General features: G+C 39.8%; 1 protein-coding gene across 2 annotated transcripts in view; it reads right to left on the reverse strand.

Annotated features, from left to right (window-relative positions):
- BICC1 (BicC family RNA binding protein 1) overlaps positions 1–15,623 on the reverse strand; it is a 90,045-nt gene that overhangs the window by 23,136 nt on the left and 51,286 nt on the right. The window contains exon 2 of one of the 2 annotated variants that reach the window (XM_041475060.1): positions 5,046–5,248. The exons of the other annotated variant lie outside the window; for it this stretch is intronic. The gene's annotated coding sequence lies outside the window, so the exon portion shown is untranslated. The remainder of the gene's footprint in view (positions 1–5,045; positions 5,249–15,623) is intronic. 2 annotated transcript variants of the gene reach the window in all.

Consider the following 15,623-nt stretch of genomic DNA (forward strand, 5'->3'; position numbering starts at 1 on the left):
GCTGAGCTAGCAGGTGCAGTTCTGCATCCCATAATACACACCTGGTCAGAGAGCACAGACCTGACTTTGGAACTAAATCAAGGACCAATTACTCCAAGTGTGAAAATTACACATCAGCCAGTTTAGCAGCACCATCTGGTGTCCAGGAGCACAAAGTGCCACAGTGCAAAATTACCATCAGAACATGAAATGTAAGTTCACTTCATTAAATGTAAGTTCAGTTCCAGCAAACCAAGAAATGCCCAACTACCACCCACATTTCTGTGTGTTAGAAACAAGGGTATGATATTGCAGGTGATGCCTCTTTGCCCTGTTCTTGAGTCTTCTTCCCTTCTGCAGTGCCTTTTTCTCCTGTAATACAATGAACTGCTCTTAAAACAAAAATTCTCAACCCTCTTCTGACTCTTGAACGAATGTAATTCATTATGCTAGGCAAATACATACATCTTAGGGAATATAAAAATAAATATATGCTCAATGGCAGGAGAAAGCAGCTGTAAGCACAAGAGGTCTGCCTTTTGCATCATCTGAATGACTGAAATCACTTCCCTGCTAAAGAAATGTGAAATATCACAACTTGAGGTTGTAAACCTGTTCTATTCAATTAAAAACTGAAACTCTAAGTCATGCCTGGATACTCTTTTCATTCCAACAGTAAAAATAAGCCTCTAGTCTTTACCACTGAGAAGTTCTGAGCACATTCAGCTGGGAATACAAAAACACTGAAGGAACACAGGATTCACTGCCAAGTTTCACTAAAGTCAAGAAAAATGCAGCATTTTGAGTTCTGAGAAACTGATATATTTTATTTTTTAAAATGGAAAAACCATAGTCACAAAAACATGGTACACACACAGAACCTAGAGAGGCTTCAAAAATCTGCTGCTTCAGCCTTTCACAATGGAGCAAAGTCAAACAAAAACCCAACAAAACAGTCTTAAGGGGAAATTTTCTTTTCTTTTTAAAGTTGACAGGAAGCCATGTGGTTCTAATGCATTTAAGCTGTGAATCATATTTGAAGTGGATGTTGCAGTCAGAAATTCCCAGAAGCAGATTCTAGCACACTGTGTGTGCTCCAAGTGCTCTTCAGATGCAACCAGGAAAAACACAAGCCCAGACCATCACCACCACTGTGGAGCTGGTTTTCACATATTTGTAAACATTGCAAACATTGTATTTAAATACGCATTTGATTATATGTAGAAAAATGACCTAAAATCAAGCCTGGCATCCTATTAGTACCAAAGGAAATGACTATCATTCCATAATATTATTTGCTTACTCATGAGTGAAAATACAGTTTAGAATACCTATTTTTTCCATTTCTCATCTCAGTTGGACACCTCTTTTCTGTTGATACTGACAGCTTCAGCCAAACATCCTGTATTTCTACACTTGTTTGTTCTTTTAAGATGAAAAAAAGCTCAATTGCTCAGTTAAAAAAAACAAAAAAAAAAACCAAAAAAAAAAACCAAAAAAAAACCAAAAACAAAACAAAGAAGAACCAACAAAGCAAAAAAAGAATCCTCTGATATCAACAACAATTCCAAAATGTGCTACCAAAACTTTCAAAATTGGTCTTAAGTACCCTCTCCTTAATTGACTTCTAAAGGACACAGTGGTTGGAAATGGATAGGAAGCAGGTCAGTTTAAGTCAAAGAAATTCTTTCTTTGAGAGTTGTTCACTCTTTCCTTCGGTGAAACACTATTTAAATACAACATCCTCATGAAATTGTGCCTGAAAAGAGTTACTTGTAACTAAAATACTTTGTAGTGTTTGAATTGGCTTTGCGTGAGTTGAAAGAACCTTGAAACTAGGGATGATCTGCAGGAAAAGGCACAGGTACCCACATAACAATCAACAAACAGATCATTTCAGCAATCAGTTAAGAATTTTAGAGAGACAATTACATCATAATAACCTGATTTTCTGTGTATTACAGAAACAAAATTTCCTAATATAGCTATGGAATCAAATAGCTTGTTTGCTTTGCAGCTGATTCCACGGATTAACAATTACATTTAATTTAGAAAAAAAATCCTACCATGTCTTAGGCACTAAGACAAAAACCTTGATTGGCTAAAGCTCTATATTTAATATTTGAGTTACCTACAGGTGTGATGGCAGCAGTGCACTGTCAAAGCCCCCAAAAATCTCCAAGGCACTCTCCGAAGTGTGGAGAGGATTGTCAGGCACAAACCTGTGCCAAGTGTGATGGTGTCTGGAGCTGACAGTGCAGAAAAGCACAACTCCCCTGGCTGGGGCCACAACCATGAACATCTCTCCAGGTGATGCTAAGTCATCCCTCACCCCTAAGGAACATGGGGTTTGATGCCTGTTTTTACTGAGGAGGAAAAAAAAAATCAGATTGTTCTTTAAGCTCCATTATATAACTGGGAGTATGCTCCATATAAAACTGGAGTGAGCAAAGAGCAGGTGCCTACCATAAATAAAGACATGAGACACTAAAGTCTGCAAGGTATTTGCAAACACAGAACAAAGGCTTCAGAAGAGGTCTGTGTGCTAGAAGCATGTAAGGCTTTAACACATTAAGTGTAGTATCAGACTCTGTTAAAGGTTTTAAATCATAAGAAATAACATGATTAGTGTCTTGCAAACTATTAAAAATGCCATTCTATAGTAATCCGTATTTTCCATCAATTTTCTTTAGGAATGGAAAAGAAAAAATTAATTTTAACAGGCCTCCCCCCCCCCCCCCAAAAAAAAAAAAAAAAAAAAAAGAATGGAGGAATATTTACATAGAATAGAAAGCTGAAGTTACACAACAGACGCTGCTGGAAGTTTTTCTCAACAATCTTCATTTTGCCAGACTCCTGCCTTCAAGTGGTCTTTTATTGCTCCTATCCTCAAATTCCTCACTCCACACTTTGGCAGAGTTTCACCTCCCCAGTCTTTGTCCACAGCTACACCAGCAAGCCTCCAGCTTTATTGCTACTATTGTGTGTAACACTTGAGCAAACAAAACAAAACTCCTCCAAGCAAAAGTGTATTTGTGCCAGTGCAAATGCATCTACACCAACTTCTCCCAGGCACGAAATATTTCTAATAATGAAGCCATTTAACTGTGTAGGCCTCTCCTGAAATTCAAGTGTTTCATTTAATGTCTGGGGCAGCTCTTCAGACTATGCATCCAGCTTGTTTACAGGATGAACAGCCTTAAGTAACACAAATACCGAAATACCACTACTCTAAAAATAGCCAGACAACTGGGCAACACCAGGGCAGATGACAGTCATTCTTAACGAGTGGCTGATTAAGATCTGAATAGCCCAAGAGTATTTGAGCCATTCAAACAAAAAGACAAAAGAGACCCAGCATTTTTAAGGGACAAGTTATGAGAGTGTCTGTCCCAAAAGTACCAACAAAAACACACTAAGCTATGTGAGAAGTTAAAAAGAAAAAAAGCCCAAACAACAAATTAACACATAGAAGTTGGTATGTTCTCATCTGAAAGGGCAAATACACTGATCACCCTACAATAAAATGAAAAAACATAGACCTATAAAACAAGTGAAATAAACAAAAAGGTCAATTAAGGCTTCTTATTAATATGGAACAAAGGATAATTAAATTGAAACAATTTACTTAATGCTCATAAATTAGGAAATACTGTGTATACAGTTTCAGGAGTGGACATACCCTCAACGAAGAAGGTGATTGGCAATAGCCAAGAGAGACTTGAAATAGGCTCAAAACATTGCCATGGAAAAGCAACATTAAGGCTAAAAGCATGGCGCAAATGCTCAGGATTAAGGGCACATGCAAAGGAGCTCGACTGAATAAAAAAGTAAATTCAGCACTTGGGCACGTGGTGCTGTTGGCTTACCAGTTACAAAGAATTCTTATCCTCTTTCCAGTACAACTCAGGGCACTCACTTCTCCTCCCAGTGTCTAAACCACAGAAGGAAAAAGCTACTCGTGTACTAAGGCAGAAAGCAATGAGCCATTTCCTACTGCAGACTCCTGAGTATTCTCAGAGGTATCACTCAAGAACAACATGCAGTTTGTTTTGTTTGGGGCTTGTCTTTTTTCTTGCTTTTTAGCTGAAGTTAGACTGCAGCATCATTTTGTCTGAACGAGATTTCACCCAGCTAACTTGGGCATGATCAAAAGCCTACTCAGAGCATCATAAACCTCAACATGGGCTGCAAGCAATTAATAGTGTCTTCAGAGGAGACATATCCTGAGGCTCTGGGCATTCTGGGAGATCTGTTTTGTTGTGGACAAACAACTGATTATGAAATGTCCCTGGGAGGAACTAGAGCCACTGCCTATATGTGAGCACACATTTGAAAGACTCTTGTCTTCTCAGCATTTTTTCACTCTTAACTTTCCCCATGACTGGCACCTAACTCTGAACCATCTTTAGAAGAATTTCTGTTCAACTCAGGACATGAGAAGGAGGCTGAGAAAAGGCAAACACTTATGGCACTGTTCTGCACGCTGTTCCCTCCAGGGAAGGCAGTTTACATGCGGCCCTTCACTCTTGTCACGGGTTGGTTGCTGCCATGCTGTCACCTGAGGAGCATTAACTACCAGAGCACTGCTTTTCAACCCTGCCCTGTAACAACTTCGTGATGTGCAGCCAGCAATCCCCTCCTCACTTCTCTCCACCATTTATAGTGACACACTTCCATACACACACATACACAGGCAGACATACAGATATTCACAAAGCAGAGACTGAGTAACACACCGACCTGAAGAAATGCAGCACAGCATCTGGTAGAGCAGAGAAAAGAACGTTGTTTCTCAAAGATTTCAGTGTAGCTCAAAAGAAAACATCAATATCTGTAACAGGCTACTTAAAATGGCTCTTAGAATGAAGTATCTGTTTGATGTAAGCCTCACAAATTAAAAGAAATGAGATGCTCTTGTACATGAATCATAGCTGAATCTCACATTTGGATCTCCTAGAAGCTTTGAAATAACCCAGCAGAACACTGAAAAATCATGTTCAGAATGCCCAGAATTAAGTGAAAATTAGCCAGAAACATCAGATAAGCTTTAAAAAATAGATTACCTGTACAACATTACGTTTGGAGAAATAAACTATTGATGACCGGATTTCGGACCACTGACAGAGGAAATGAAGTTGAAAAGACTTCTCTTAAAGGATAAGCAAAGAGGGAAGACAAGGAAGAGGTAACAGATCACATGGCAATTTAAACAGAAAAGTGACCAGATTTCAAGGGAGAAGGGGAAGGCCAAGGTGGAGAAGAAAACCTGAAAAGAAGAAATGAGAATGAATTAATTGTAATCACCAAGACACTACATTTCAGTTACACAACTTCAGTTACCACCACGATCAGCTTCAATCCCTTATTTTACTTCTAAAAAGAGCCTTTAGGGACATTTTGCAAAAACAGACAGCCACAAAAAGGCACATGCCATGCAGCCCTTCTGCTGCCTGTTGGGCAGCTGCTCTCCAGCCTTTAGCTCAAGCAGCCACCCAAAGCAAGGCCATCTCTCAGCAGGACACAAAGCCTGTTACGGCTTTTTTTTTTTTTTTCTCAGCACGGACACAACAAATTCACAGTTCATGACTTAAATGTCTGTTGCCTTTGTATCTCAAAGCACAAACACAGACTCACAATGCCTGGGAAAGAAAATAAGAAATACAGAGAAGAAAAAAAGCTATAGTATTGTCAGATCAGCTTAACAGAGGACCTAGACAGCAGCCACAACATTCCTATCAGAAATAACACCACAGTGTCTTCACTGCACACGGACTCATACTCAGGGTTGCAATTCTGATGCATAAATCATGAGATAATTTTAGTTTCTCACACACACATTCTCAAACTAGTCCTTGTGACTGCGTTTTTCTAAATAAAAAACATCATCTGACTTGTGAGCTGAAGTTCACGCCTGAGGCTCAGCCTTCCTCGCAGCGCTCCCACATCCAATCCCTGGCTGCACCTTTCAGTGTCTGACTGCACCCACTGTGTGAGCTGCTCTGGACACAGCCACTGCAAGGAGGAATTCTGTTGCTGGACCACCAGTGTAACAGGCACTGTGCAGCTGATTTGGGAAGAGAACCTTCATCTCCTAAGTGACTTAAAAACTTCAGCTTTTCTTTTCATGGAGGGGTTCAGAGCAAGCAAACACTGCCCACACTGTTCTTCTGCAAGGGTAATTTCTTTGTGAAAAACTGAGAAATAAAACCACCAAACACCTGAAAGATGCCCAGTGCTGCCTTTCAAATGAAGAAATCATTCCTGAGCTGTTCTCAGATGAATTTTCTCTGCATCACTTCTGTCCATCTGTCTCTCCCAGTATTACATTAATAGCAAAACTCACCTCTGGGAAATTAATCACCATCAGAAATTATTGAGCATCTCCACAATGTGAATTTCAGCAGTCACTCTGATAAATTGCATTTGGTGTCCAAAAAATTGAGTTTAAATAGAAAGATGGGCATCAGAATGGAGCACTCTCAGTTTTCAGTTTACCTGCAAATGCAGTGCAGAGCACATTGCAAGGTATCTGCTTGCTAGAAGCTCCTAAAAACCCAAAACTGATACATCAACTAATTCCAATTTTCACTGAAAGATCGTGACAAATTTTTACTCTCAAGTAATTTAATTACAGCAATAAGTTTATATAACTACATTCCAGGGCTTGAAATTTCAGTTTTACTATACTTACTGCCAAGCACACTCACTGAATGTTAAACCCCTTGATAATTTCCTTCATATTACAACTGTGTTTGTATTCTACCCCTCCCTTGTCTGGCCAAGTGTAAGCAAATCACTGCTCTTCACAGAAAACACAGCAAGCCCTGATCAAAACCAGAAAAGCCCAAAATCTTCCTGTTCCTACAGGAATGACCAAAGTTCAAATCACTCTCTTGTAAGTGCAGTTACAGTACAATGCTCACCTGCTGGCTCCTTTGCTACCTAGTTTCCTTAAAACATTCACCAGTGACCATAAACACATTTCATCTTCCTCTGAGCCAGTACCAACCTGTGAGTTTAGGCTCTGGTGGCTGCAGGCACACACCCCCGAGCACAGAAATGAGATAAAAAGCTCAAGCAAATGTGACTTTTAAAAGCCTCCTTGCCTGTCACCTACCCCGCAGAATTAATGGCTGGGGCTGCTTTCTGAAGTGGCAGCAGTCTGGGATAAGTGACTCCAGCAAATGAGGGATTTGCTGCCAGCTGCTGGCACAAGGGATGCTGTGGGTTTGTGCGTGTCTAACTGCTCGGATCAGAGAGAAGCAACACCAACTCCTGTGGCCGAGTTTCAAATGGCCTGGGATGGTCTTTCTGTCCATTTATTTATTGCAAAACAGGGAGGAGTCATCTGTGCTTGAGTCAGCTGCTCCAGAAACAAAAGAAATAAACTTGTGATCTAAACACAACTGTTCTTTAATTTTTAAAGTACACAGTTGTGGGGTTTGGGGGAATTTTTCTTCAGAATGTAAGAAACTGTATGCACTGACAGTTTCTCATTTACAGAGAAAGTTAATAAAAAGCAGATGTAGGCCATAATACAGTAACTACAATACGTGCTGTAATTAATCTGGCACTCCAAACAATCAACACAATGTCAGCAAGAGACTCACTTTAAATCTCCAAGTCAATTACAGACTGATTAACAGCAAGGCATTACAGAAATTATTGACCATTTACAATGTTGCACTGAGGTAAGAAATCCTTCAGCAGGACAGAGTACTTCAAGTGAATACTTGGGAGAAGTACTTAAACTAAAGACTTTTCCCCTCAAAATATTCACAAGCCAAACATCATAAACACAGGAAACAGTGGAATTTTTCCACCTTCACATCTCATCTTGAGGAGAGCAGCCACTGTCCAAAGAAAAACTGGGTAATTCACGTGCATGCACTCATTTCAAATGGCAAAATACACAAACACTGTCACTCTTGGCAAGCTACTAAAAAAACTAGACTAGAATAAAGTGAGGCATAGGAAGTTTGGGCCTCCAGACAGAGACTATGGCTGCTCAGAAAAATGGTGGCAGTGCTGTTCCATTTGAAATGCTGAGAAAAATCAAAGAAAATCCGACTTGGTTCAAGTTCTACATCCACAGCTGGAAGAAAAAAAAAATTAAAATCCCTATGTTAGTTTTCCAGTAACTGTTTCTCTAAAGAAAAAACATTATTACAGTCCTTTTTCAGCCATCTCCTAGAAATATTTGATGTCCCACCAATTTGCATCAGGAAAATGTAGTGACAGCTGTGGACAAACATAAGTCAGCTGAAAATTGTCCCCCCCACAGTTTAGCTGTCTAAATACTTATGGGAGAATACAAACCTTTCACTAACTGTAGCAAAATCAAATTCTAGCTCACAAGTATAGCAAAAACTCCTGTAAATTGATAATTTCATCAATAATACATTTATGTTATATTCATAAAGTTGCCTGCAGTGTCATTAGGGTGATTAAGGCACTGGCAACTGAAAAAAGTCAGCAAGACAAAAAAATCATATTATTTTCAGGAAGTAGAGAGCACCACCTCTCCCCACAGCTCTTGCTCACATCTTTAGAAATTGCAGTTTAGGCACTCAGGTCTAAGTTAGCAGATGTTTATTTTCAGCAGCTGCTGATGGTGGCAATGAGTGAGGTTACAGTTTTAGTTGTAAAAATAACAGAAGATGGAGTGGAAAATACGCAAAAAATATCTGTGTCTGTTAATGTATACTAGGAAAAGAAGAAAAAAGTTAATGGCCAAGAGTGTCTCACTTCTTGATAATTTCTTCCTTTGGGCTGATATGCTGCTTACACTGCTAAGAAGCAATTTCCAATATAATGAGTCAGCTGATTAAAAGCATAACCCATGTTGTAGTAGCTTTCTTATCTTTTTCTGGCATTCCATCAGTAATTCATGCTATAAATGAACTTCTCTATAGTGGTTTATTTTGGTTAACTTTTTTTTTTCCCAACCCCATCACTCTGGAACCTCCATCTTTACTTGTAGAATCCAAAATCTGCTCCCCTCCTGAATATGCACCTGTGTACACTGTCATGGCATTCCTACAGGCACTCCTTCTTGCAGCATCCCTCAGCAAGCAAATCCACAAGAAGAAAATAAAGAAATTACGCACCCAAATAGCCACTTTCAGTATTCCTTCCCCTCACAGAAAGCGCACGTTCAATCTGACAATTCAGATTTCTTTGAGGTGACCAAATGTGTGTCGATGAGCAAAGTCAATTCCGCTTTGTAAGGCTGCACATGGAGAGGCAGGAGAGCTGAGCATGAGCTTCACTGCCCACTGCACTCAGGGCAGCAGGAACAGCAGAGGGGAACTACACACTGGAATTTGCACACATACAGCTACAAATTCACTGCTGGAAATCTCAGTGGGAGCTGTTTGGCATTCGAGGATTTTAAGCCAATTCCACAAAAAAAGCTTGCACTTTGCTGAAGCCCAGTATTTTCACAGCTTACTTTCTTGGCTACTACTCTCCTCCAGCACTGCAAAACCAAGTTTACATTATTTGACATTGCACTGGACACAAATCCAGTGTGAAAGCTGGATGAAAGCTGCACTCAAAATTAATCCTTTTTATTGCCATCTCGGTTTACTTGCACACATTCTAACTCGCTTGTGATTTTTTTTAGTAGAAATTGCCAGTATCCTCAGCTCTCATGTACTAGAAATTCATATTTGGCGTTCCTGGTATTTTAAGTCATCCATATGTTTGATAGAGGACCAGACATCTGGTAAATGTTTAACAAATTTAGATTGCAGCCATTAAGACTGCAACTTTATGGAAGCTACACAAAGACATCAAATAGGAATACTGACATGTTAGACATTGAATCACTGGTTTAGGACAGTAATTAAAGAACACATCAATACAACAGCATTTAGCAGCTTTTCTGTAGGATATTTGTTAAGTAAGAACCTCAGAATTGTGTCTGATCTAATTTCCAAGACAAGGATATGTATTGGAAATCCATGCCAGACACCTATGAACAGAAGGCTGTAATCCTCCCCTCCACCTTTTGGAATATGCATTCTCATCACCTTTCTCCTTTACACCTCCTGTCTGTTTCCTCATTTACACCACCTTTGGCACTAACTCTTCATCACTCTATTCTTTCAAAATCTTCATTTGTTTAAGACTCCCACTCCAACCTCACATTTCCTGCCATCCCACCTACCTCTTTCCAACTGGCTTCAGTCTCCTCATCAGCCTCTCATTTCCTCTCCGTGTCTCTCTCCATTCCACTTCATTCCCAACTTTGTCCTTTCCCACAGCTTTGTTCCCATTAACAGAGCTTATTTGCCTTTGCCTTTCACAGGAGTTAATACAGGGAGAAGATGTTGCCAACAGCCTCTGAGACTGGCCATGGCTGGCGAGCATTGCCAGATGGTTTTGGTCTCCCCAACTAAACAAACCCAATTCCAAAACCAAAACTACCAGGGTGCTTAACAAGCACTTACCATAAAACCACAATTTTTTTTAAACATTTAAAATCTGGACGAAAAAAATTACCAGAACACTAGCTATGCCTGGGATTTTGTTCTCTTTAGATTTGACTTCCTTTACAGACAAAATAATTTTGCCAAGTAATCATGGAATTAAATGACCAGCACAGTTTTATGCAAGGTTAAGTTTGTACAGATGAAAAGTTAAAAATTCTGAAAACTGTTACAGCTATTTTTCAGATATTCCCCCCTACTGCTACTTCAGAAAAATCATATGATTCAAATTACAGTTTCCAGAGGAAGTCATTAAAGAGAGTAGAATTTCTATCAATGATGGTTTTGTAAGTTTGCACTTTGCCTCTGGCACGGACTTTGTCTATATTTAGAATACACAGTATAAAGAATGCTTGAAATCAAAGCACACAAAAATATCAGAATTTTCCTAGTAATACATCAAATTTGCAGGGAGAGGATGATATTCACGTAGCCTGTAATTTCAGAAGGTTTATAGGACTTGATCAGGGTTGGAGCAGGGAATGCAGCAGCCAGCCCTCCCTGCAAGTGCTGCTGTCCCCAGGAAAGCCTCTTTGGGGAAGTTACAAAAACACTGTATCAAGAAACTGGAAAGACTATAATATTTTTGGTCAGCTACAGAATATCACACATTAGATAAAATTGCTTCAAAGTATAAAAATGTAGTGTTCTCATCAGTAATATTCAAGGGCATATGATCTTTTCCCCTTCAAACTGTTCCAAGACTCTTGAGTACATTTCTGTCATTCATCTTGGTTTCTCTGTTTCAGCTTTTGAGAGCTGGAGGATTCTGGCCTCCTCCACTCAAGCCATTTTTTGTTCCAAATCAAAACAAGAATTCAAATTCTGTTTACTAACCTGACATATCATTGCCACTCACTGAACAATGCTTGATTGTGCTTAATGCATAATTGGTGTGTTGAAATTAGCACCCTCAGTTACTCATATTAGTGTCATATATTTTCATTCAGTAATACACTATTTTGGTAGCAAGAACTTCTCAGCATCCCTTTATGCCTTCTCAACCATTAGGATTGAAACACATGGAAGTAGGAGTATGCCAGACTTTAAAAAAAAAAATGAGACATGACACTTGCCTTTTTTAACACTTCTCCAACCAAACCCAAGAAAAAGTACATGGTGACAAAAGAACAAAAATGTACTATGGACGCTTAACACCAAGAGTTCATCTTCTCTCAGGAAAAGTACTTGAGGATGAATAATCCCTTCTCTAAAGGAAAAAGTACTAGAGCAATACAAATACCATTAGTTTTGCTGCAACAAGGTCAAACAAAACTAAGTTTAATGCCACTCCAAGGAACAGAAAAAGCTTGTAATTTCCCAGACCCTTTACTAGATCTGACTGAAATTTCATTTTATGAAGCAACTGCATAGATAAGAAACCATCTTACTACCCCCTCCCCAAGCACTGCCAGCATTCTCAAGAAACATTGCAGAGCACACTTTATCTCCTGGCATGAGCAACTTTCAATTCCATTGCAGAATCATATGTGCAACTTATCTACTTTGAAGATATGAGCAGATTTTTTTTTTTTAAGAAATCTATTTATATACACAGCCCTTAGCTGGACAATTGCATAACAGGGTGAATTTTTTTTCCTGTTTTCAGTGAGGTCAAATAAGAGCTGCAAAGGAATTTTGCTGCACATAGAGAGAGCTGACACAGAATACCCAAACCAATGGTTCTGTTGTCATGGGCACCAACAAGGAAAAGGCACGTAAATGCCAAGATTTTTGAGAAAACCTTTACTGAACTGGTATAAAGTCAGACCCAAAACTTTACACCTTGGGAACCAAAACTAAGCAGCTTCAGGAAAAATTCCGCTGACAAAAGAGCACTGGCCCCCACAGCCCGGCGGCCCTGCATGCCCCCTGCGTCAGTGGGACTGGCACCAGGCATGCCAGGCTGCAGGGCTGGGCTGCCTAGCAGGGAGCTATGGAGGCAGGAGACAGGCTGGAAGCATGCAGCAAGGCAGGAGAGAGGGAAGACCACAACTGTGCTGTTTGCCAGCTGTGAAAACATCCATGCCTCCCCCAATTTTGTTTCTAGCAGAAGCAGTTACCAGTCTTGCCTTGGCAAACGCTTGGAAAAGGCACAAGTGAGTGCACCTTTATCAGTATTCACAACATGTGGAATAAGGCTGTCCTGGGGTCTGGTGATCAAAACCCATTGTGCCTACTGCTGTTACATGAAGGTGTCTCAAACTGGGGCACTGGGATCCCCTTTCCATTTGCAGCTGGGAAAGACTCATGAAGTGAATTCTAAAGGCCATCCTGCAGCACCTTTCTGTTGCCCGCGGTGTAACCAGGTGAAAAGCTCCTCTCCTGAGGGAACAGGGGCCCTCAGCAGCCATCAAACCACCAACCCCCTCACCTCACTGCATCAGGCAGGGACAGAAAATAGTCAAAGGACTATTTCCTTGCCTTGAAGGGTGGGGATCCACATGAGCAAAGGCAGGCACCAGAGCAGCAGCAGGTTTAAGTGGCTGGCAGAGCTCCAGCTGGGATAAAGTACATTATTTTCTCTGTAAGCTGTAGGATGACTTGGGGCAAGTTGAGCCAACACTTCTATCAATGTGCACACTGAAATCAGTGCTGAGACTAAACAAATTAAACCTTGACAAGAGACCAATACAAAAGTTACCTCTGTTTGCTTAAGCATCCAGGCACTTCAGAGGTTTAGATGCTCTCTTCTCTCCATCACTCTACATCCCTTCATCCCTAGCTAAAGACCAGGAACAGGAAGAGTCATCACTCCATACATGCTTGGCTCCTAGCAAGAGTTAGGGTTACAGCCTTTCAGTTAGCACAGTTTTCAAAAGTTTCTTAGTGGGTGACAAGCTCAAGTTTGTCATAAAAACTACACGTATCAGTGCAGGTCTCCAAAGACCTGATTAATTCCCCTACCCCCTTTTTTTTAATTGGAGCTTAAGGCTCTAAACCAATTAAGTGGCTATTCATAGCACTGAATTTAAGGCAGGAAAATTAGCTGATTATATCTAACATTCACTTGATCAGGTTTGATTTTGGGGTTTTAATGTAACTAGAAACAGCACACAAAGATATGAAAGTAGGTCAAGAGCAGGAGTTGACCCAACTTATGAAAAACCACTATTAGAGTTCTTGGTTCATTAGCAGGTCTGAAGTACTTGGTAGTCCTGGGATGCTTGTGAGACCTTCCCAGGTGGGGCTAATTCAGCATTTAAGACTCAGGTGCAAAGTAAAACTCGGTGCCTTGTTGCATTTACAGAAACACACAACATCAATTTCTACTACAGTAATTTAAAGAGTATTTAAAAAATTAAAATTAAAATATTAAAGTGTTTTCCTTTAAAATTGGTAAGTCAGCAACACAGGTAAGTAGTGGCAGGCACACAGGCAATTCCAGCATATGAAGTTCTGTTTCCTATTATTCACAACACTTTAATACACTTTTAGAGGTTATATATGGCTACAAATGCAAAGATTGCAATTTTAGAAGTGAATGAAATTATAGGAGGACTTTTAATCCTATTAACATGAGTACTTTTACCTCACATTTTACTTGGGCATAGTCTTTAAAAAAGTAGCAGGATTCACTTCTCTACTGAAACAATTAAGAATAAATCAACTATGACTAAGTGGCTTCTGCAAGAAAATGTTTTCATGCAACTTGAACCATCTCTGAAATCCACAATCTTTAATTTCTGTGGTTTTTCCACAATACAGCTAGTTCTAAATCACTTTTTAATAAAATTAAAATCAGGCATAATAAATATACAGTGTGGAAAAGGAAAAAAAATAACTGATGTCTCTTTGGCCCAGAAGAAGGAAGTCATTTAAGGAAACTACTAAAACCCTCTGTTATGGCTGCAACTATATTAAGAAGGAGTAACATGTATGTAAAGCATTAAAGAAAAGGAAAGCACTAAAGACCAAAAAAATAAGGCAATCCTAACAGTGATTATTTTAAATGGAATCACAGGATTTAAGGTTGGAAAAGACCTCCAAGACCATGAAGCCCAACCCTTGACTGAACACCACCTTGTTAATTCAGCCATGGCAGCAAGTGCCGTGACTGCTTGGTGGGGTTTTTTTTGAACACTTCCAAGGATGACAACTCCACCACTTCCCTATTGCAATTCCCCCATTTTTCACCACTCCTTCAGTGAAGATATGCACACAACCACACAGAGCACAACATTATCTGCTTAGGAGTTACATAAGACAAAGAAGCAAATAGCCTAAACTATTAGGCATTTTTCAGTTGTTTTTATGTTTATTTGACTGAACTAGGACTTGGCTAATTTCTTGGGGAAATTTCAGGTTATATAACTGCACTTTGCAGACATGCCAGCATCTGAAGAACACCAAGACACCTGGTATTTAGAAAAAGATTAGGTATGTAATGTAAATCTAGTGGCCTAGACCAAAATCCTTTCAGTGTTTCAGCAATCCCAACAATAACTGAAAGCTAAGAAATCTATTAATTCCACCAAACTTTGCATTTACTACAAAATACCATCAATGCAATGAGAATCTCCTGAAGCAAGGGTCCAAACCCCAATGATACCACACAAGTGCTTTTCCCTCTACCCAAAGTTTCTCAACATCTGCCTCACTGAGCCCTTCACTTTGCTTAGGGATGTTTTGGTTTGGTGGAGGTTTTTGATTGGCTGGGTGTTTCCTGGGAGGAAGGAAACTCTAGAGACTTCCAGACATAGCACAAGAGGTTACAGTGATGTTTAAAGTTCACAAGACTCCTAGACAATGATGCTGTGAAAGGTTACTGACTCTTCCATGATCACTGATATTTAATAATAAAATACTGGGTTTGGACACATGCACTGACAAAGTCCTACTCCCATCCAATTAATCTGAGGTGGGTTTTTTGCACTGTGGAATTTCTGCTCGGCAGTCTCTCCTTTGTACAAATGTGGGATTCAGCTCAGCTGCTGTACAAAGAGAAATATTGCATAACTTATGATGCACTTTTGTTTTAAGCAGTGATGTAATCCTTCCATGGAACACGTGTGTAAATGATGAAGTGCTTGCAATGGGACGCTGAACTGGCAGGCACAACTCTGAACTACTCATAGACTAACCACTCCTGGGATATTTTGCTGCTAGACATTTAGCTTTAAAAGTAGTTCACACTCCTTTCAA

This window comes from Pyrgilauda ruficollis, unplaced genomic scaffold (assembly GCF_017590135.1).
Source record: "Pyrgilauda ruficollis isolate IOZ18807 unplaced genomic scaffold, ASM1759013v1 scaffold11, whole genome shotgun sequence".
NCBI lineage: Eukaryota > Metazoa > Chordata > Aves > Passeriformes > Passeridae > Pyrgilauda > Pyrgilauda ruficollis.